At 37.6% G+C, this 22,013-nt stretch overlaps 1 pseudogene; it reads left to right on the top strand.

Annotated features, from left to right (window-relative positions):
- Window positions 1-16,176: 16,176 nt before the first annotated feature.
- LOC149943233 (uncharacterized) lies at window positions 16,177-21,765 on the top strand (annotated as a pseudogene).
- Window positions 21,766-22,013: the final 248 nt, after the last annotated feature.

Raw genomic sequence — 22,013 nt, 5'->3', positions numbered from 1 at the left:
CTTAAAACGTTGATTTTATTAAAAGAAATTATATAAAAAAAACTTTATTATAAGCTAGATATAAAAAACATGTTTTTTAACATTTTGTTTAAAACGATTAAAACCAATTGAAAAAATCTTTGACCAATGTTGGCCCTGGACGCCAAATATCCTCGTTACACCACTGCTTTGAGGACCCCACTCTTAAGCAATAGTGGCTCAGACGTGCAACCCTGCCGAATAACAGCGTGCCGTCAGATGTGGATAATGGGGGAAGTATGAAACGCTCTGTAGAGTTAATATTAAAAATCGCGTACATGAAAGTTTCTCCATAAAGAACTCAAGAGCTATGATGTTTGTGATGGACTAGCGGCGGCTAGTGACGTCAGCCGCGAAAGTAGTGGCGCCTGACCTTCAGCCGGGGTTTCTAAAACTGGAGGTACGAATGACCGCGACTTTTTCTTCCCAGTTGGGCCCGGGAATTAAATCAAAACTAGTACAAACAACTGGAAAATATAATGTATTGTTGAAACGACTCAAACGAGATCATATTGGTGTCTGTCCCGAAATTACAGAAGAACTCCCCAAGAAAAAGAGGAAATGCGAAGAAAAACTTCAGGTAAATTTAAGCGTTGGTCATAATAAAGCTACAACACATTTGTTAGTTTCCACTTTCATTCAAAGATATATTTCTTAAAATAATTATATTTTACTATATCTACTATCGTTTAAATTACTCTATTTATTAATTGCAACCGCTATCTATAAACTATTAACATGTTTATACGAGTTATTAACGGCACAAAAGTTAATAAACGTTGACAAGTACAGGTAATCTACACTTATGCTGTTATACCAATTTGGTCTCCACATTTGTTATCTTTACCTTGCGTTGATGCCTCGAGGCAGTATTCCCAAATAGGTTAAGAGATATTTTGTCATAATTACTTTGAAAATTAAGGCTTAGGCTTATAAGAAGGTCTGTCAGGCCTAAGTTTTCCCTTTGGAAAGTTGAAGATTTGTTAAAAAATTCATTGTGTAACTGTAATTGCGCGGAATTACATATTTTTTTTTTCAAAAGTCTAATTTGTTCCTCTCTAACTTAAATCACCTTGTTTAAATCCAAATTATCATAATTAATCCCTACACTACACTCTTCCATGTAAAAGCAAGGCCAAGTCTCCACAGAGTAGACCGGTGTATTTTTCTCGACGAACCTTGAGAGTAGATAACCTAGGCAAAATAGATATTATAGCAGACGATTGATACCGCTTTACGGCGTATGAATACTACACTCTTAAAAACGTTGGGTTAAATGATTTTGGTTATTTCATTTTTAACTACTTTTGGAGTCAAAAATAACCCAAATGCAGTTGAAAATGTTGAAACGCAAAATTTGGGTTATTCAAAATTAGTTTATTTTTAAGATAATATAATAGCAACCCAAAATTGGGTCATACCACGGCCGCCTCGAGATCTTCTTCGCGCTCATAGCGGCCCAGGTAAAGATTTCCTCTCCTATGTATTTTCGCGAATACCTTTTTTTAACACTAGGAGCGCTGTCTGAGCCCCCCCCCCCCCCTTCAATGTAAAAAATCAGCGGCATATTTAATAGTTTTCTATGGCGGTAAATTCAACTAGTTAATCCTTTTTGCATTGTTATTCAAAAACTTCTGGAAAGTTTGCGATATACAACTTATGATTTGATCTTTATCCAATAAGTTTTCATTTAAAACATTTATTTAATTAAAGTAATATGATTATATTGAGTTTTATTAGTTAATTGCTAAGCCTAACCAAAGTTTCTTTTGATTTTCAATGGTTTCAAGTTTTTAAGTTTGCAAACCAGTATTCGCATTTATTTTATCAGAATTTTAAATAAATAACCACAAGATTATTCATATTATTATTATAAATAGCTTTATTATTCTTTAAATTAAGTTCACATTTCTCAAACTTTAGTTTTAAAATATTGCCTATTTTTAATATGCAAAAATACCGACCACAAAAATTTGTTGTGTTCCATTCTGTGAATCTAAGAAGAATATCAATGTATCATTTCATCAGTTTCCAGTTGATGAAAATTTATGCAAATTATGGACTAAGAACATATCTAGAAAAGATTTTAGGGTCAATGAAGCTTACGCATCACGCAAAAGATTTGTTTGTAGTGTACATTTTAAGGAAAGTGATTACTATGAAGGTCTAAAGATCCGCAAGTTAAAGAAAGGTGCCTTTCCAACTGTATTTCCTGATTTTCCAAAATACATGTAACAAGACGAGGAAGTTACCAGGAATGTTAGAGAAAGAAATCTAAAGGCTCCACAATCAAAAATCTTTAAGGGAGCATCAACTTCAACTCTACAAGATGCAAGACTTATTCCAAATATTTCTAGCTCAAATGAACTTTCACTATCTGAGCCCTTCAGAAATAATGAAGTTGAAACTGAAAAAACAGTTCCGACATATGCCATTTTACGAAATCAGCCAACTGCTGAAAGTTATCTACAGATGAAAAGAACCATTAACACCTTTAGGAGCAAAGTCTGGCGCCAAAACAAAAAATTACAAGATCTGCAAGAAATAATTGACTCACTTCGGACCCAACTTGATGCATTTAATAGCCCTCCAGTAAAGAAGGTTCAACAACAGATGGCTGAAGCTGATGACGAAAATGACGAGGCTATTTTCTTGGTGAACATAGTTTGCAACTATAAAAAAAGCGTCCTACATGGAATGAAGCTGCAGTGAGACAGTGTGCTCTGTGGAACTTTTCTTCTCCTAAAGGGTATAACTACCATCAAGCCCCAAGCGATTTAAGATAAAAAGTTAGACCGGATCTTTGGCTTGAAAGACACTGCACGGTACATCACTGTTGTTGTTGCTAGCGCAAGTGATGAAACACAGCCTAAAAAACCAACAGTCTCAGTAATTGCAAATCAGTTGTTATGTTTCCTGATGAGTGGGATGTCAATGTCATTTAGCATACCAGCTGCTTATTATTTTTCAAAGCAACTTACAGGTGTGGAGCTCCACAAGTTAACCATTTTAGTTATCCAAGAAATAGAAGCTTGTGGTTTCTTTGTCATTAGATTAGTGACAGACAACCACAAAACAAATTGCGCCATGATGCGATTGCTTGGTAATGGTCCTCGCTCCACCCTTATACCAACAGTACCACACCCTGTGGACAAAAGCCGAGGCTTGTATCTTAGTTTTGATGCTAGCCACGTAATGAAGAATGTCAAAACTCGATTCCTAGAAACTGATAGTGAAGAAGGCTCTGAAGATGTTTCGGGTAAGTACGTTAAATGGACTTACGAGCTTCAAAAAGGCGAAATCATCAAACCAGTTCGTTGCCTCACGAGAAAAGCTGTTTACCCAAGTAATATTGAAAAGATGAGTGTAAGGCGAGCAATAGATATATTTTCAACTCCTGTCATAGCGGCTTTGGAATACCTAATGAACTACCAAGGAAGTCATCCACAAGCGCACAAGTTTAAAACAGCAGGTCCAACTATCACTTATATGAAAGTTATTCAAAAGTGGTATGACATTCACAATGTAGCCACTATGAGTCTTGGATACAGGTCCAGAAATTAGAACAAGTGTCCATTCTTTTCTGTTAATGACGAGAGACTGGCTTGGCTAGAAAATGATTTTCCTCAATATCTAGAAAAAGTTCAAACCGACTGTGAGAAGAAAATATTGACAAAGGAAACATATGAATCTATTAGAATAACTTCATTGTCTACAATATCTTGCGTGTCATACCTCCTTAAATCTGGTTTCCATTTTGTCTTAACAAGAAATTTAACGAGCGATGCTATTGAAAGGTTTTTCAGCATTCTCAGGCAAATGGCTGGAGGGAATGACATGCTTGATGCAAGATCCACTATATTCAGTTTGGAATCCATCCTTAAGAGAGGCACTATATCATTAACAAAACCTAAAACATCTAACGTTCCCCAAGACAGCTTCACAGATCTATCAGCCATAGACTCGATGAATTTTCAACTATTTTTAACGGCAATGAAGTTACGTTACCATCTGAAGTTACTGACATGCTTTGGATGAGTACCCAGATACACAGAGATGCAACTTACGGCTAGCAAGTATCGCATACTTGGCTGGTTATGTAGTACAAATCCTAGAAGAAATTTATTTTTGCAAATTGTGCCTTGAAAACGTATCACAGCCTAATTCTGACTCACCATTAGTTGGATTGATAAAATTATCCGACAGAGGAAACCTGAGGTATCCCCAGCAAAGCTTTATCATGTTAATGGCTATAGTAACAACATTCATAGAGAGAGCTGCACCTTATCTCCGGGATTCACCTGAAATTTTAAAAAACATTGAAATCCACTTGTGGCCAAAAATTGCTCTATGCCCTTACATCCAATGTGATTTGAATAATAATCACCCGAATGAAATTGCTGATTTAATTTGTAGAAAGGTCGTACCTCCAATTATCACAAATATTACCAAAACTCTGTCTGCAAAATTTGAGAAAGTGAAAGAACTTGTGCATAAGCCTCTTTCTCATATTCCACCTAGTCAATATCTAAATAAATTATCATACTATGTTAACCCATATTCCACATAGTCAACACATTACCTGTATAAATTATTACACGTTAACCAATATTTCAACTAGTCAATATTTGAATAAATAATCATACTATGTTAAACAATATTCCAACTAGTCCTGTATAAATTATCATTATAATACATCATCCCATATTCCAACTATTATGTATTATTAAACTTATTTTGGCTCTTAAAAAACAAGTCAATACCTTAATAATAAACCTTTACATATTCTTCAAGAGAAGTCACATTTGTTTTCTTTTAAAATTCATTTATTTTACTACTTTAATTAAATTAAATTTTTAAACATTAATACAAAACAAAAGCCTCTGGAAGTTACTACATAACAAAAATACAGCTGTAAGGAGAACCATGTGTTTATGTTTACATTTTTATACAGAAAACGTCGACGGCGACTTCTGGCTCCAGAATGACCAAATTTTAATAACGTTTTTCAAAACTTTACTTTGCGTAAAAAAATTATTAATTAAATTAAATATTACTAAAAACATATTTTACAAAAAATTACACATTACGCGATAATAATTGAAATTCCAAAAGGGTTGTTTTTTTACCCATTGTTGGGTCAGTATTTAACCAAACAAAATATTGGGTGGTTTTCGTTTTCACCCAAAATGGGTTATTTTAATAACGATATATTACATTATTGGCTATTTCGGATAACGTGATTTCACTCAATCGTTTTCTGATTGGTACAAAGTGAACTACCTTCTAGAATTTTCGAAATTTGTTGAAGTGAAGAGAATACCTGGGACCCTATTCTGTAAGCACTTCTCGATCGAGATCTCTCTCAATCTCGACTCGTTCTCACGAGATGTCGAAAAACGCTATTCTATAAAATATTTGTCGAAAAATGCTACTCGAATTCGATGGACTTCTCGTGTCCGAAGCTTACGAGATCGCTTTCGACAGAGGTTTCAACCAATCATCGAGCTAGTAATTCTTTTTAACTACCTCCCCCCCTCTTCTCCCTTGTTGCCAAAAAGCTACCACTACCCAAACCGTCTTTCTTAGGGAAAAAAGCAATGGCGCTTGCTATAGCTCGGCTTGTATTGTTAAATATAGCCTTAGAAATCGATAATAGGCGTAATTTTCAAAGATAAAGAGTTATAAGAGACCAAACAATAAATCCTTTGGACTTAGAGCTCGGCGTTCGGATAAGAAATAATAACTTTATTCATTTTTATCCACAAACCAAAATTATCCGAAAAAAAACCAATTATTTTACATGTTAAATTGCTATATAGCCGTGGATAATATCCATGGATAAACAGTTAATCGTAATTTTTATGGTTAATCAAAACTTTAGCGGTTAATTTAGCTGTTTCGCCGAGCTCTATTTGTACTTTAAATATATACTACAGTATTACAATTAAAATAAATATCCTTTCTCTAAACTATAAAACATGGGCGTTTGTAATCAGCTGTTTTTGTGATGGTTTATTCTTATTGGTCGGAAAATAGAGAGCCAATGCGCGATTACAACCGGAAATATGTAGAACCCACGTGGTCTACTCGGTTGTCGAGAGTCGAGATGTATCACTTCGAAGTCGATTTCGATGAAGTATAGAATAGCGTTTATCGAGAAATGACTTCTCGATCGAAGTGATCGCCTTCGAGATCGACTTCGAGTCGACATCGAGAGTGAGATCGAGATAAATTAGAGAATAGCCTCCCTGACCTGGTCGCCCGGCTGTTTCATTTGACTTAGGATTTATATATCAATATAAAAAAATATTAAAACTTCAAAAAGATATTAACAGATTGTAATGAGCCCTGCGAGTTACGCAAATTCTTATGAGACTGACACGAGCCCTTGTTAGTAACAGAAATAAGTACGAGCCCGAGACAAGCTCAAATGTTTAGGGAGAGGAATTGTGAGTTCGAGACGAGCTCTTGTGTTTGGGATAAAAAAAATTGAGCCCGAGATGAGCTCTCGTGTTTAAAAAAAATATTGATGAGCCCGAGACGAGCTCTCGTATTTAGGAAAAAAACTTACGAGCCCGAGACGAGCTCTTGTGTTTTTGGGGAAATTATTGTGAGACCGAGACGAGACTAATGGCAAACAAAAATTTTGGTGAGACTAAGCCCGAGACCAAGTCTTAGTGTGCAGCTATGCCGAAGACTACAAGTTCGATTCACACATTTTAGATGCTCATATCGTCTTTGGCGCGTGGGAACTTTAAATTTGATAGTATGACCCAATTTTGGGTTGCTATTATATTATCTTAAAAACAACCTAATTTTGTTTAACCCAAATTTTGCGTTTCAGCATTTTCAACTACATTTGGGTTATTTTTGACTCAAAAAGTAGTTAAAAATGAAATAACCAAAATCATTTAACCCAACGTTTTTAAGAGTGTGAGCCTCATACATGAATTTAGAAAAACGAATGTGATTGGTAAGAAGGTTCCGTTTGTTTGCGGGCCTGTCAAATCAGACGGGGAGAGACGAAATGCTCTAAACGCGGCACGCTTTTCCCTAATTAAATCATCGGTGTCAACTGTCCACCACGGTTCCCGATAAAGCCCTGAGCGCTTATGGGGTGATAGAGCCACTTAAGGGAAACTATCATCGTGAGCCCCAGCTAAAAGGCGTAAAAAGGTAGACATCATATCATTGAGAGAGGGGGAATTATGAACTGCAAACCAGTCTTTCGTTAAAAGGGAGGCGCGAAAAAGGTCGAAATTCCCACGGTTGTAAACAAAACGTACAGGCAAGGTACACTGAGAGAAAAAACCCTAGTTTTAACAGGATAATTTTACATGAACCGTCTGTATATAACTTGCACAGAATAATCCTGTGATAATTACTGTTATCCTTTAATTTAACAGAAGATATTTACATGAAACGTGTGTGTACAACTTGTACAGAATAATCCTGTACAAATTACACGTATCCTTTATTTTTTACAGGAACATAAGTACATAAATGGAATGTATTCTATAAAAAAGGGTTGGTCTTGTAAAATGTACAAAAGGACATGGTAAAAATGTTAAGGAATATTTGCAGCTGTATTTATTACACACACCGAGAGTGTAAAATTAACAGTTCATTACGTCAAATTTACTTGAATAACAGATATGTACTTAAACGGCTAGCTTCAGTAAGATTAACATTGAAGTTCTTTAAAAACATTAAAAAACATATCTGACTCTGTAGATATACTGGAAACCAATAATTTCAATTTACAAACTTCAAACGTATAATTCATCGGAGAGGCAGTATTTTTGAAATTTAATTATGCCTAATGCATGGTAATATTTTTGATAATCCTTCACCCTGCAGACCAATAAGTGATAAAGAAATGTTTTCGATTCCGACATTGCCCAAAATTATATTTTTGGGTGCACTGCCCAAGGCAGGGATTGACTAAACTTTGACTTTCAATAGCTCTATTTTGAAATCTATTAATGATAGAGTCATGATATGTTTTGTGGCTATAGCCATCCATTATCGGCCTCAAATGGTTTTAATTAAATATTAATTAAAACGTTATAGAAATTGTACGAAATAAATAAGAAAGATTAATAAATATAAAAACCGTGAGATATTTGATACAACCTAAGCGAGTGTTTCTTTCGGAAAAGAGCGAGCGTTTAATATTTAGTCGTTTGTCGAATTCATTTACAGCAATAAACGATTCGGTAAAATACTACTTACGCGATTATTTACTTTGGTTAATAGAGAGGAAAAAGTCTTGGCCCGATTTCTCTTGAACCAGAGAGGCTCACAATTTTATTAGTACCTATCGGGAAAACTTGAAAACCCAGTTGCCTCGTAAAACATTCTTCTGATTTTATTGTTATTTTTTAAACAAAATCACTTTTACTAGGGAAATAGCTGTGTATCAGTGATTACGTAAGCATGTAAATTATAATCGTGCTATATTTTGGAATATAGTCTCTTTACGTTGGCTACCTTAGCTATATACTAGAAATCAACCTTACGCGTGAAACTTTAAAAACAACTAGCCAAAAAGGACTGAACATAAGCCGAGTTGTTAAAAACTCAAGAATAAGTTGTGCTTATCGGGTCTCTCTGAGGGATTGGACCCGTTTAACCCCGGATTTAATCGAATTGTCTGTTCGGATAACCTCTTAATTATATTTTATTGAAAAATGTGAGATCGGCCCTGCACATTAGCTGTTTTTTCCCTAGCTACCACGTCAAAAATTCCGTTTCATATTCGTAAATTTGACTAAACGCGTTAGTTTATTTTCTACAATATTGTGTGTTGAATTAATTATTTGCTACTTATCGAATTTACTGAGATGTAAAAAGTATTTTCTACCGACGGATGTGTAAAACCAACTTAAATATGACAATAAAATAACGTATAAGGTTCACGTACTCCAGACTGTTATTCGTGTTGATTTGACAGACTTTATTACTGTGTTATTTACAGCTATTTCATCATGTTAAATTAACATAAAATTACTTGTAATATTATAATACGGTATAAGCTGTTATATTTACAGAAACGTCTTGGCATCCCCTGCTTCCAACACTTTAATGTAATTTGAACAGGGTTTTTTTCTCTCAGTGTAGGAGAACTTGGGAATGGAGGGTTTACACACAAAGAGAAGGACAGAACGTCATGGTCGCCTTTTCCTAAAGGAAAAATGCAAGGACACAGAACTAATAAACAATGCACCTTAACACTTAAGAATGTAAAAACCTCTCTAATTTTGACGAAAGCTTAATTTATAGTTCCGAAAAAAAAATAATATATGAATTTTGGCACATTCAAGATGGCGGACAGTTGAGCATACAGACTAAAAATAATGTCCTATATTTATAGTACATATGTGGAAAGTTTCATGCTTTTATCCCAAAGTGAAGTATTCTGATGAAAAATTCGACTTATAATAATCAGCTAGGCTAATACCACCTTAGGCCTAACTCATCAAGCGACTTTTGAAGCCTTTAATTCAGGTGGCCGGGTTACAATGCGTAGGAGGGTGGTGGCAAGCCCTGCATGCCACGCGATCGAGCCAACAGCTCCCTACACTAACTATTACCGTTACCCTACTACTTTAAAAAAATTTAATACTATTGATTGAGACCACATAAATAAATTTATGCTGATGTTCACAATCATATATTTAACAGGATCATACTGCATTGGATTTGGGTATTTTTCGGTTGGCCCTTTACCACCAACAAAATGCCCAGAACACACAAACCGATCTTAAGTTATTCGGTCTAAAGTTAAGAAATCTGGTCTTCCACATGCTTTTATCCATTCCTTACATTTATCAAGTTTTGTTTTAGGTTTTGGAAAAGGAAAAAAACGTATATCTATATTATACAAGTCGGCCCAGGCCGTAATATTAGTTCCACATCAGTGTATTCGAGTAGACACCCTTACCTTAGTAGACATAGGTAGGCAAACTAATACAAAAACTGTTGAGGCTACGTGATTTCTTATCGTTTGATATATAAATTGCCATCCTAAGTTAAAGTGTGGGTGCCGCCCACCCTCAGGATACGCGGGTGGGCAAACCAATACAAAAGTTGTTGAGGCCATGTGATTTCCTATCTTTTGATATATAATTTACCATCCTATGTTTAAGAGTGGCCACCGCCCACCCTCAGGATACGCGGGTGGGCAAACCAATACAAAAGCTGTTGAGGCCATGTGATTTCCTAGCGTTTGATATATAATTTACCATCCTATGTTAAAGAGTGGCCACCGCCCACCCTCAGGATACCCGGGTGGGCAAACTAATACAAAAGCTGTTCTGGCCATGTGATTTTATATTATCTCGGTGATTAAATTAGTATTTTCTTAGAGCAGATATTTAATATTGATTATTAACAACTGCATAAATCATATTATTGCAAGAATGTATTTATGTACTAAGATTATGGCAAGACGGAGATTCTGTCCCCATGGTCGCATACTTTTCAGCTTATAAGGGCCTGTTGCCAAAGCCCTAGCCAAAGTGCTAGCCCATTGAATTTAGCATGTTTGATTCTAGCAAAGCAGACTTTTGCAACACGCCCTAAGTTCGACTGCTTTGTATTTTTTGGTCTCACTCTTTCAAGTAGACGCGAGCGTAGACGATTCCAATCTTTTACTTTTATTGTTCTATGAGACCAAATTGTTTTTTCGATCACTCTCCCTTTAAGGGGTTGGTCGGAGGGGGCGGGAATTAACGGCACTGCGTGCGCGTCAAAGAGCTCTATCGAATGAGACCAACTTGTTTTTTTCGGTCACTTTCCCTTTAAGGGGGTTGTTCGGAGGGGGCGGAAATTAACGGCACTGCGTGCGCGTCAAAGAGTTCTATCGAATGAGACCAAACCTCTGGACCAACTATACAAACTATACAAGTTCGCCAAGAAGGCGATAATATTATTTTGTGCCACACATAAACGACTTCGATAAGAAAGTCCCACACTTATTTGTTACTTCTGACCATACACGGTTTCGATAAGAAAGTGCCACACTTACTTATTACTTCTGACCATACACCGTTTCGATGAGAAAGTGCCACACTTAATTGTTAATTCTAACTACACACGGTTTCGATAAGAAAGTGCCACACTTATTTATTACATCTGACCGTACACGGTTTCGATAAGAAAGTGCCACACGTATTTGTTACTTCTAACCACACACGGTTTCGATAAGAAAGTGCCACACTTACTTATTACTTCTGACCATACACCGTTTCGATAAGAAAGTGCCACACTTATTTGTTACTTCTAACTACACATGGTTTCGATAAGAAAGTGCCACACTTATTTATTACTTCTGACCATACACGGTTTCGATAAGAAAGTGCCACACTTTTTTATTACTTCTTACCACACACGGTTTCGATAAGAAAGTGCCACACTTATTTATTACTTCTGACCATGGTTGGCATTTTTTTGATTTTTTAAAAAAAAATCAAATAAATCGATTTTTTTTATTTAAATCAGATTTTTATTGGTTTTTTTGATTTTTTGATTTTAATAAAAATTTCAAAGTTTTATATAATTAAGTATCATAATTTTACCTAAAACCACTATGTTTTAATTTTTAAAGACTTAATCTATATATGTATAATGAATTTATTAAGTTTAAGCTAATAATCATATAGAAGTTTTTATTTTTTAAAACCTATTTTGGTAGTTTACAAAAAAAATTCAACAGAATCTCCACCCACAGGTAGATTCCAATGCAACATTAGGGGGAAGTACAAGAAAGATTATATTAAAACATAAATTATAGCAATTGTCCAGGTTTTTCTTTTTCAAAAATACTATATAAAAATTGATTTAAATCAACGATTTTTTTTGAAAAAAATCATTGATTAAAATCGCGATTTAAATCGTGATTTAAATCAAGTTGATTTAAATCGGCCAACCCATACACGGTTTCGATAAAGGGGGTCGAAATTGGGGCGGGGGGAGGCGAAGTTTGAGGTTAACTTGACCCTAAAACGCCGTAAATATACGTTAAATAACTCGAAAAAAGGAACGAGAATTGCGAATACTTAACTTGACAAATCCCCTCGCGTTGCAAAGAAAGACTAGAAGTTCCGAGTAAAATTTGTACAGAGCGGTGTGGCTTGGTTGGTAAATGCGTCGGTATTGGAAAAAACGCGACCAGCGGCTGTCTGGGTTCGAGTCCCGGCGCCGCCATTTAAAGAGTTAATATAATTTATATAATTTATTTTTCGCAGCTCCATCTACCGTGTCGTCGCTTTTCCACAACAAACAAACAAACAAACTACAACAACACTTAACGACATTCGGTCCATAGCAATAGTCCCACTTCGATATATATATATCTCGATGTGGAACTGAAAACCACTTCGCCGTCGTCGTCGTTCGTGAGGAAGGCGAATGCGGGCCGGCGAGGAAAAAGCGACCCGCGGAACAGAGGGAAACCGAGACTGCCTTTGGCTTCGTTACTGAGGTGGTTCGACTATCTATTTTGAGCTTTTGGTTAGTCAGTAAGGAAGGCGAAGGCGGGCCGGCGTGGAAAAAGCGACCCGCGGAACAGAGGGAAACCGAGACTGCCTTTGGCATCGTTACTGAGGTGGTTCGACTATCTATTTTCTCAAAATCTGTCGCCCCTGAGAGTTGGGCCGTGTTTGTCCCAACCCGCAATACACTCGAAATTTTATCTCTCTCCGCCGCGAATTTCGGAGGGGGGGGGGGGGTGAGATCGTAAGAGGTAGTTTCGGAAGGCCTGTGAGATTCGGGAACGGGAGGGGCGGGGGGTTTCGGGGTCGTTCCGATGTCGTTACGATTTGAAAGTCATGTGTCTCTCTCGGCGTACGATAGTCACGTGGCCTTTATGCATCAGCCATTGAATACAGGGGTTTAATGGGATACAGGGGGGTTTGGCACGACTGCGGGTTTGAGTTATTTTTGCGAGGAAAAGACTACCACGGAAATTCTCGCATGGAGAAAAGGGGGAGAGTGTACCACGGTAATTATCACATGGGCAAAAGGGGGAGGGGTACCCCGGTAATTATCACATGGGGAAAAGGGGGAGGAAGGGCCTTACTGGGGTGGTTCTACTATGGGGAAAAGGGTACCACGGTAATTATCACATGCACGGGGAAAAGGGGGAGGTGGGTACAACGGTAATTATAACATGAGAAAAAGGGGGAGGTGGGTACAACGGTTATTATAACATGAGTAAAAGGGGAGGTGGGTACAACGGTAATTATCACATGGGGAAAAGGGGGAGGAAGGAGGAGGAAGGGCCTTACTGGCGGTACCCCGGTAATTATCACATGGGGAAAAAGGGGAGGTAGGGCCTTAATGCGGTGGTTCGACTATGGGGAAAAGAGGGCCACGGAAATTCTCGCTTGGGTAAATGGGGTTGGGGTGGAGTGCCTCGAAACACACAACTAGCTGAGGGCCTGCCTGTAAGGCGGGCTTCTCGGCTAGTCTTTCATATAATCTTGAATAATTTCGGCAGCCTTTAACGCAGCAATTATTATTTTTCGGCATTATTTTACCGTTAAAAACACGAACCAACTTTCATAAGCTATGAAATACTTGAGTTTTTAAGGCTTAATTACTATTTGGAATCAGATAGTTAAAACTCGGAGGTTAGGAAGACCTTATGGTAGTATGAAAATTCCCAAAGGGAAAAGTTGCAATGTGCTTTAGTTTTCCTATGGCAACCGAAAATGTTTTGACTTCTCCATTTAAAAAGCATGGGATCTTCTCGGTTAACCAAATTTTGTTAAAATTTAACCAAAATTGATCAATTTTACCCAAAATAGGTCAAATTCATCTTTTTGGGTATAAGTTTTGAAAATTTAATTTTTTAAAATTTTTTAAGTAATTAAGTACCCTGTGAAACCGAGAAAATCCCATGCTTTTAAGTAATTAAGTACCCTGTGAAACCGAGAAAATCCCATGCTTTTTTAAATGGCGATTTTTTGGTTTTGAGAGATCAAAAACATTTTCGGTTACCATGGGAAAACTAAAGCTCATTGCAACTTTTCCCTTTGGCAATTTTCATACCACCATAAGGTCTACCTAAATCCTGAGTTTCAACAAAATCGGTGATAGCCACCTTGGGTAGTCTCTTTGTTAATTTAAGGAGCAAAATTGTACGTGGGCATGTTCCCCTAGCTCCAAGATTGTCCAATATCAAAGATTAAAGTTTGGACACTCGTAGTTGGGTCTGGGATTTTCCATACCATTTTTTAGGCTTGAAACTAATTACTAACTAGCATGGTATCAGAAGTTGCTAAGTTCGTAACGCGCTAGCTTTGTACCTGCAGAGGCCCGGGTTCGAATCATCGAAAACCTTTTTATGGTTTTTCTTTGTGACAAGTACTTAATAATTCGTGTCATATTTTAACGTTTGAAAGAATAGTTGCATACATAAAGATAATACAAATAATAATATTGCATATAAACTCTTCTATCATATATAGCGAATATGTGTAAAAGCTTTCTCCGAAGAATTACTGGTTTCCCATAAAACGCTAATCAAAATATAGATAGGTTCCTCCTCTTTTATTTGAAGGCTTCAGTTAAATCGTTGTTTTCCTCTAGTATTAAGTAATTAATGCTAAAACGGGTTCTTTTCACTAAATCGTTGAAGCGGTGAACTCTGTTGCTTACAAACATTTTTAATTCTTGGCACTACCGAAGCTGAACTCTGGTGTGGAGTGAAAATATTGGTTTCACATAAAATTTTAAAGATTTTTAAAATTATTGCCCATTTTATAATTTTTCTATTTTTCCCCCATTTTTACTCAATTTGTCGTTTTTTACTCATTTTGATCAAATTGACCAAATTGCATTTAAACTTGATGAAATTTAATTTTTTAAATCAACATTAAAATATTTATAACGTTTTTGAATTTTGAATTTTAAATTTTTTTTTTTTTAAAAGCTGCACAGGAGTCCCTTAAAATGCTGGGAGGAATGTATATAACGGTTATATGATTGGGATTTAACAAATAAATAAATGGTGAACTGTTGTGTTTGCAATGTTCCAAATGCAAACCGGCGCGTCAATGGGGTCAACCCATAAAGAAACGTTGTAGAACGGCGAGTGGAACTAGCTAGAGAGCATAGGGAAAACGTCCAAAATAATGTGAAAATCCCGGATGATAAAGATCGTATTTGTATCAATAGTTCTTTATCGTTTGAAATGCGCCATCTTCTGGGGATTCGCTAGGTATTATGGGTATCAACATTTTCGCGATTTCCGTCTGCTTAGCTAGGACCGTATAAATCGTCTGCTACGTAAGTTATAGGAAAGGCTTAATCAAAAGAGGTAATTAATAATAAATATTTTTGCTTATTTTATTGAATGTTCAATTTTTAATGATAGTATATTATTTTCAGTTCTTCAGAAACTCCCAAAAGGGGAGGAACAAGATGTTGTGTTATCGATTGTGGGAAAAACAGCTATAAGAGTAAAGCTAGCTTTCATTTGTTTCCAAGGGACAAGACTTTGAAAGAGGAATGGATTAGTAGGATGCAATCAGCTTCTCATGATTTCAAAACCAAGTTCAAAAGCAAATTTGGAAACTGAATTCCTTCACCAACTAGCAAAATCTGCGCATACCATTTCAACCCAGCTGGAGTCAAACATTACAATGACTTTATCCCTCGTCACTTTCCTTGGAAAACATTTGAACATGTTGTTTTAAAGCCTTTCAAAGGTTGGAAATTAACTTATAAATCCATTGTCATTTATAACATTTTTACCTTGTTTTTATTTACAGAATGGTGATAACTATCTGGTTCTTCCTCCGCATGAAACATTGTCGCTATGAGCAGATGTTGTTATTAACAACGAGGAAAGTACGTTACCAGTACCACAAATGAGCATGAAGAATGAGTTTACCATCAGCCACTGTGAACATTCGTATATAATGAAAGACCATTACTCATCAATTATCAATGAAAAGGATGCTCTGATTAAACAGTTGATATTTGAAAATAAGGAGCTTAAAGAGAAGGTTGCAATTAACCCTAGAAAAAAATTACGAAGACACCTTAAATGAATTAACGAATAAATGTAAACAATTCATAAATCTTGAGATCCAATTTGAGGTTTACAAAGCAACTATTAAGTAATTCAGCGTAAACAACGTCATGGATGATGAGAAGTTGCAGTTTTATACAGGCTTCGAAAGCAAAGAAAAGTTTATGGGATTTTATAAATTTGTAATGGCCGGTTATGCTGAAGCTCGTGAAAATTAAGGAGGCAAGATATAGCTGTATTAGCAGATGTAAAAAATTCCAGAAGTGGAAAACAATTCTATATTCCTGAAATTGACCAGCTCTTCCTGGTACTGTGTAGGCTGCGTGTTGGTCTACTGGAAAGCGATCTTGCGTATAGTTATGGTGTTAGCTGTGCAACTATTAGTCGAATTTTTACATTTTGGGTGGATTTCTTGGAGAACACTTTGAGCCAGGTGCCTATTTGGCCCTCAAAGAAAATTGTTTTAAGGTATATGCCTGAAGCTTTTCAAGAGTATCCCTCAACTCGCATAATTCTGGACGCGACCGAGTTCTTCATCGAAAATCCATCAGACTTTCGTGTACAGTGTGACACGTATTCTACATACAAATCGCGCAATACTGCTAAAGGACTCATTGGAATTACACCCAATGGAATAAGAATGGATTCATTAGTTTCGTGTCAGACCTGGCACCGGGTCGGATCTCTGATAAGGAAATTACGTATCATTCAGGGCTTCTTAATAGTTAGTGTAGGTCTATCGTTTCTCTAATCTTTCATACCTGTGTTAATAATCACCAGTCTAATGAAAGTAACGACATTTTAGATAAAACTCTAGTAACATGTTTATTGTCTGTCAATCTACAGCGTGCTGCCAGTCTTTTTGCGGAGCTACGTTGTTTTACTAAATATTCGCCTGAGATGGTTACGCCATCTATTATCAATTATACTTGCGGTTTCCCCACCAAATACAAACTTACTATATTGATACATCTTTCTTTTTTTTTAATTAATTTTAAGGTAAGTTGAAACAACGCTATTGTCTTACAATTTAAATGTTCAGTCTTTGTGGTGGTTTAACCACTCTTCCAGAGCGTCTTAATACCACTGGTTTCTGGGACTGCACTGGTGTTGTGGGATTTGATTTTACCGTTGGTGATTTACAAAGTGTCTTAGGCGTTGTCACTGGTGACGTTGTTCGTACATGCGTTTCTTGTATAGGAGGAGTTTCCTTTGCCTCTGGAGGATCTTTAGATTCCTCATCCTCGGAATCTGATACGATATTCGCAGGCTCCTCAGTTCGCAATATCTGATGTCTGTTACGACGCAGAATTGCCCCATCGTCTAATTGCACTTTGTACGATCTTGGCGCAACTTGCTTTAGCACCTTGCCTTTCCTGTCCCACTCTGTAGAATTTTGACGCTTTATTCGGATCACATCGCCTTTCCTCAAGAACTTCAGCGCACGACCCTTTGATGTTTGTTTGTGCTTCTTGACTGAGCTGTCTTTCGTAGGAAGCTCGAAAATGGGGAGCCTAGTTCGAAGAGTACGACCCATAAGTAATTGAGCCGGGGACTTGCCATTATCTAATGGAGTGTTTCTATAACTTAAGAGTCCTAGTTCAAAGTCTTCGCCCGCTGCAACTGCTTTTCTTAGTAAGCGCTTGGCTATTTGTACACCCTTCTCGGCTAAACCATTTGACCTCGGGTAGTGTGGACTTGAGGTAGTGGATTTGAAACCATAATCTTTGGTAAAAGCTTTAAACTCAGCTGAATCGAACGGCATATTGTCTGATAATAACTCCTTCGGGATTCCATGACGCGCAAATATTCGCTTGAGACATCTTACTACTGTGCTTGCAGATGTAGTTCGTATCGCTTCAACTTCGATGTAGTTTGAATACGCGTCAATTACGACTACGTAGTCCTTGCCTGCCACGTGGAAGAGGTCAGTTCCTATCCGATCCCATGCTTTACTCGGAGTTTCTCTCATCATAAGAGGTTCGTGTTGCGGTGTATATTGTAGCTTATTACAAACAGCACAACTTTTACACTTGCGTTCGATATCCGCATTGTAATTTGGCCAATAAACAGCTTGTCGTGCTCTTCGTCGACATTTCTCAATACCGAGATGTCCATCATGGATGTACTTAAGCATCTCGTGACGTAAACTGCTTGGTACAACGATTCTTCTACCCTTCAAGATTAGTCCATCTGCCTCACTTAGTTCGGATTGAACTGAAGCGTAAGCTGATGACTCAATATTCGACGCTGTCCATCCCGTTCGCATTAAGTCTTTTAAACGGTTGAGTTCTGGATCTTTCGCCGTTGCGTCTTTGATTCTACTCATTAACTCACTCGTCACCGGTAGGCTCTTCACTATTGAATTCACGTGTATTTGAGTTGTATCGTGCCACTCTTGATCATCCGTATGACATGGTAAAGTAGCTCTTGATAGTGCGTCTGCTACTATGAGTTCCTTACCGGGTTTGAACTCCAACTTATACTGGTATTTCGTGAGATTGAAAAAGAGTCTTTGTAGCCTAGGTGGAATGTCTGAAATGGGTCTTTTTGCCATCGCGAGTAACGGTTTGTGGTCAGTTTCTAGTATCACTTCTCTTCCATATATATAATTATGAAACTTAGTACAGCCAAAGACCAGTCCCAAACTCTCTTTTTCGATCTGCGCGTATCGAGTTTCAGCGTCTGTCAAGGCCCTTGACGCGTAGGCTACAGGTTTCCATTGGTTTCCGTGTTCCTGTAGTAGGACTGACCCTAGCCCATGTAGAGAAGCATCGGTTGATATTTTGGTCGTTCCGGACGGATCGTAAAACTGTAGTACAGGCTCACTCATAAGGACTTTCTGGATATATTTCCATTCTTTATCATGTTCTGCGGACCACTGTGGTTCAAGATCATGTTTCAAAAAAGACCGTAAGTGGACCGTGTGAGCCGATAAGTTGGGTACGAATTTACCCACGAAATTCACCACACCTAAGGCCCTTTGGACTTCCGCTCTTGTTTGCGGAGTTGGCATCTTAGCGATTGCCTCGACCTTTCTTGGATCTGGCCTCATTCCATCTTTAGAAATTATCTCGCCCATATAAGTGACTTGATTTGCTCTGAACGTACATTTATCCGGATTTAAAGTAGCATGAGCTTCTTCCAGCTTAGATAGTGCAGCATGCAAATTATTATCATGCTCCTCCAGCGTTTTTCCCCAAATCAGCACGTCATCGTGAATCGGTCTTGTACCCTTCACGTGTTCCAATAATTTGCTAAAGGCTTTGTAAAATATTTCTGGTGCAGAGGCTATACCAAACGGCATTCGCTTGAAGCAATAGCGACCGAAAGGAGTGTTAAAAGTGGTTAGTAACTCACTTTCCGCTTCTAAAGGGATTTGGTAAAAGCCGGAGGCTGCGTCTAGCTTGGAGAAGTATGCGGCCCCTGCTAACTCAGCTTCTATTTCTTCTTTCGTTGGGATTGGGTAATGTTCTCTGCAGATATTTTTGTTTAGAGGTTGCGGATCCAAACAGACCCGTAAACGTTCTTTGCCCTTTTCGATCAAGACTAAGGGACTAACCCAATCTGTTGGCTCATCGACTTTTCTGATGATTTGCTGATTTTCCATTTTATCTAGCTCAAGTTTGAGCCTCTCTTTCATTGCATACGGAATTCTTCTAGGAGGAGTTATTACTGGTATAGCATCTGACCTGAGTGTAATCTTGCAAGTTGTCTTTAAACACCCTATTCCTGTAAAGACTTTTTCATATTGGTTTAATATCTCTTGCTTAAACTTGTTTACATTATTTAAATCTTCAGGTTGCCTGTGCTTTTTCTTTGATTTACTCTCAGTGTCGATTATAGCAATGGTCGACTTTTCTGAGCCATGTCTCGAATCGACTAAACCCAATGTTTCGCACGTTCGAAGACCTAAGATTGGTTTCTTATCATCTGGTCCCAGGACTAGCTTCGTTAAAACTCTAACAGCGCCGACTTGGATTTCAGTTCTGATGAATCCAAACGTTGGGATTGTTTCACCCATGTAGCCAGATACAGTTTTTGTATAAACTTTCTTAGCTGGTCTTGGAGTGAGCAACTTGTAGTAGCATAGAGGAAGGAGATTTGCTTGTGCCCCTGTATCCACTTTAAACGGTACCTCTACTGCTCCTATTGTCCCTGTGACGATCCAATCTCGTGTCTTTACTTGATCTTCTTTGCGACTTATTATGTCGTGAGGTTTTTTTACTCTCAACGCATTTACGGTGACTTCTCCCAATACGTAATCATCGCTGTCGCTGTCTTCAGCTGTGACAACGTTGACTTTTGCCTTACTCTTTTGAGCTTTCCTACATGCCTTTGCAAAGTGATTATTTCCCTTGCAATAGAGACAAGTTTGACCATAAGCCGGGCACTTGTTACGTACGTGTGTTCCCATGCATCTATAACAGTCTTTTATTACATCTTTCGATGTGCTTGTGGCTTGTTTTTGCTGCTGAACCGCTGGTTTAGAGGATTTTTGCACTTTATTAGTTGCTGTTTTGCTCTTCTGTCTCCGATACTGTTAAAGTTTCCGCTGCTTGACATATGGAAATTGCTTTAGAGACGGTGAGGTCTGTGGCTTCCTCTGCCATCATTAATTTTCGAAGCTTTTTGTCCTGTACTCCAGTGACAATCTGATCCCTGATCATATTCTCTTCTTCCGCGAAATTGCATGATTTAGCTTTTAGTCTCAAATCAGTTACATACTGTTCTATTGTTTCTCCGTCGAGTTGCATGCGCCAGCGGAATACTTGTCGCTCATGTACCTCATGTTTTTTTGGGATACAATGTGCTTCAAACTTAGCGATGGTGTTATCAAAGTTCTTTGGGGTATTCGTATCGAACTCGAACGTATTAAATACATCTATTGCGGCTTGTCCTGCGACATGCAATAGCAAAGCTAATTTTTGTCCGTCTGACCTTGTTTTTGTTGCACTTGCTTCCTCGAACAAGAGAAATCTTTGTTTGAACGATCGCCAGTTTTGGTCGACGTTACCGCTAAGGCTTAGCTCTTTTGGAGCAGATAAACCTCCCATCCTTCCCCGAGAAAAAAAAAAGAACGGTCGCGGGTACTGAGGCGTAGATATAGTTAGTCTGACACCATCTATCGTTTCTCTAATCTTTCATACCTGTGTTAATAATCACCAGTCTAATGAAAGTAACGACATTTTAGATAAAACTCTAGTAACATGTTTATTGTCTGTCAATCTACAGCGTGCTGCCAGTCTTTTTGCGGAGCTACGTTGTTTTACTAAATATTCGCCTGAGATGGTTACGCCATCTATTATCAATTATACTTGCGGTTTCCCCACCAAATACAAACTTACTATATTGATACAGTAGGGAGCTGTTGGCTCGTGTGGCTTGAAGGGCTTGCCACCACCCTCCTACGCATCGTAATTACCCGGCCACCTGAATTAATGGCTTGATGACTTAAGCCTAAGGTGGTGCCTTGGGTATTAGCCTAGCTGGTTATTATTATTATGGCAGATCGTGGTTTCGTAATCAAAGATATGCTAGAGGAAATAGGTGTTTCACTTAACATACCACCATTTTTAGAAGGTGCAGATCAACCAACCTTGGAGAAAGAAATTGCGACAAGAAACATGGCTAGAGTGAGAATTCACGTTGAAAGGGTGAAATCGTTTCGGTCGGATATTGAAATATGTCTTCCCTAATGTCATGCATGACAAACTAGACAAAATTTTGAAAATTTGTTATCTAGCTCATTTTATAGGAGATCCCTAGGCTTGCTCGTTAAAACTTCCCCGTAAATGTGAAATGACTTTACTATTTTTAATACAAAAAATATCTAGAAATTTATTGTAATTGCACTATTATAACAAGCAATTTCTTCCAAGGAAACATTCTTAGGAACTAATAGGAACTCATAAAAAGTTTCGCTATATCACAGTTATTTGACGTA

This window comes from Leiobunum rupestre, chromosome 6 (assembly GCF_980474605.1).
Source record: "Leiobunum rupestre chromosome 6, qqLeiRupe1.1.hap1, whole genome shotgun sequence".
NCBI lineage: Eukaryota > Metazoa > Arthropoda > Arachnida > Opiliones > Sclerosomatidae > Leiobunum > Leiobunum rupestre.
This window is presented reverse-complemented; position numbering and strand designations above follow the sequence as displayed.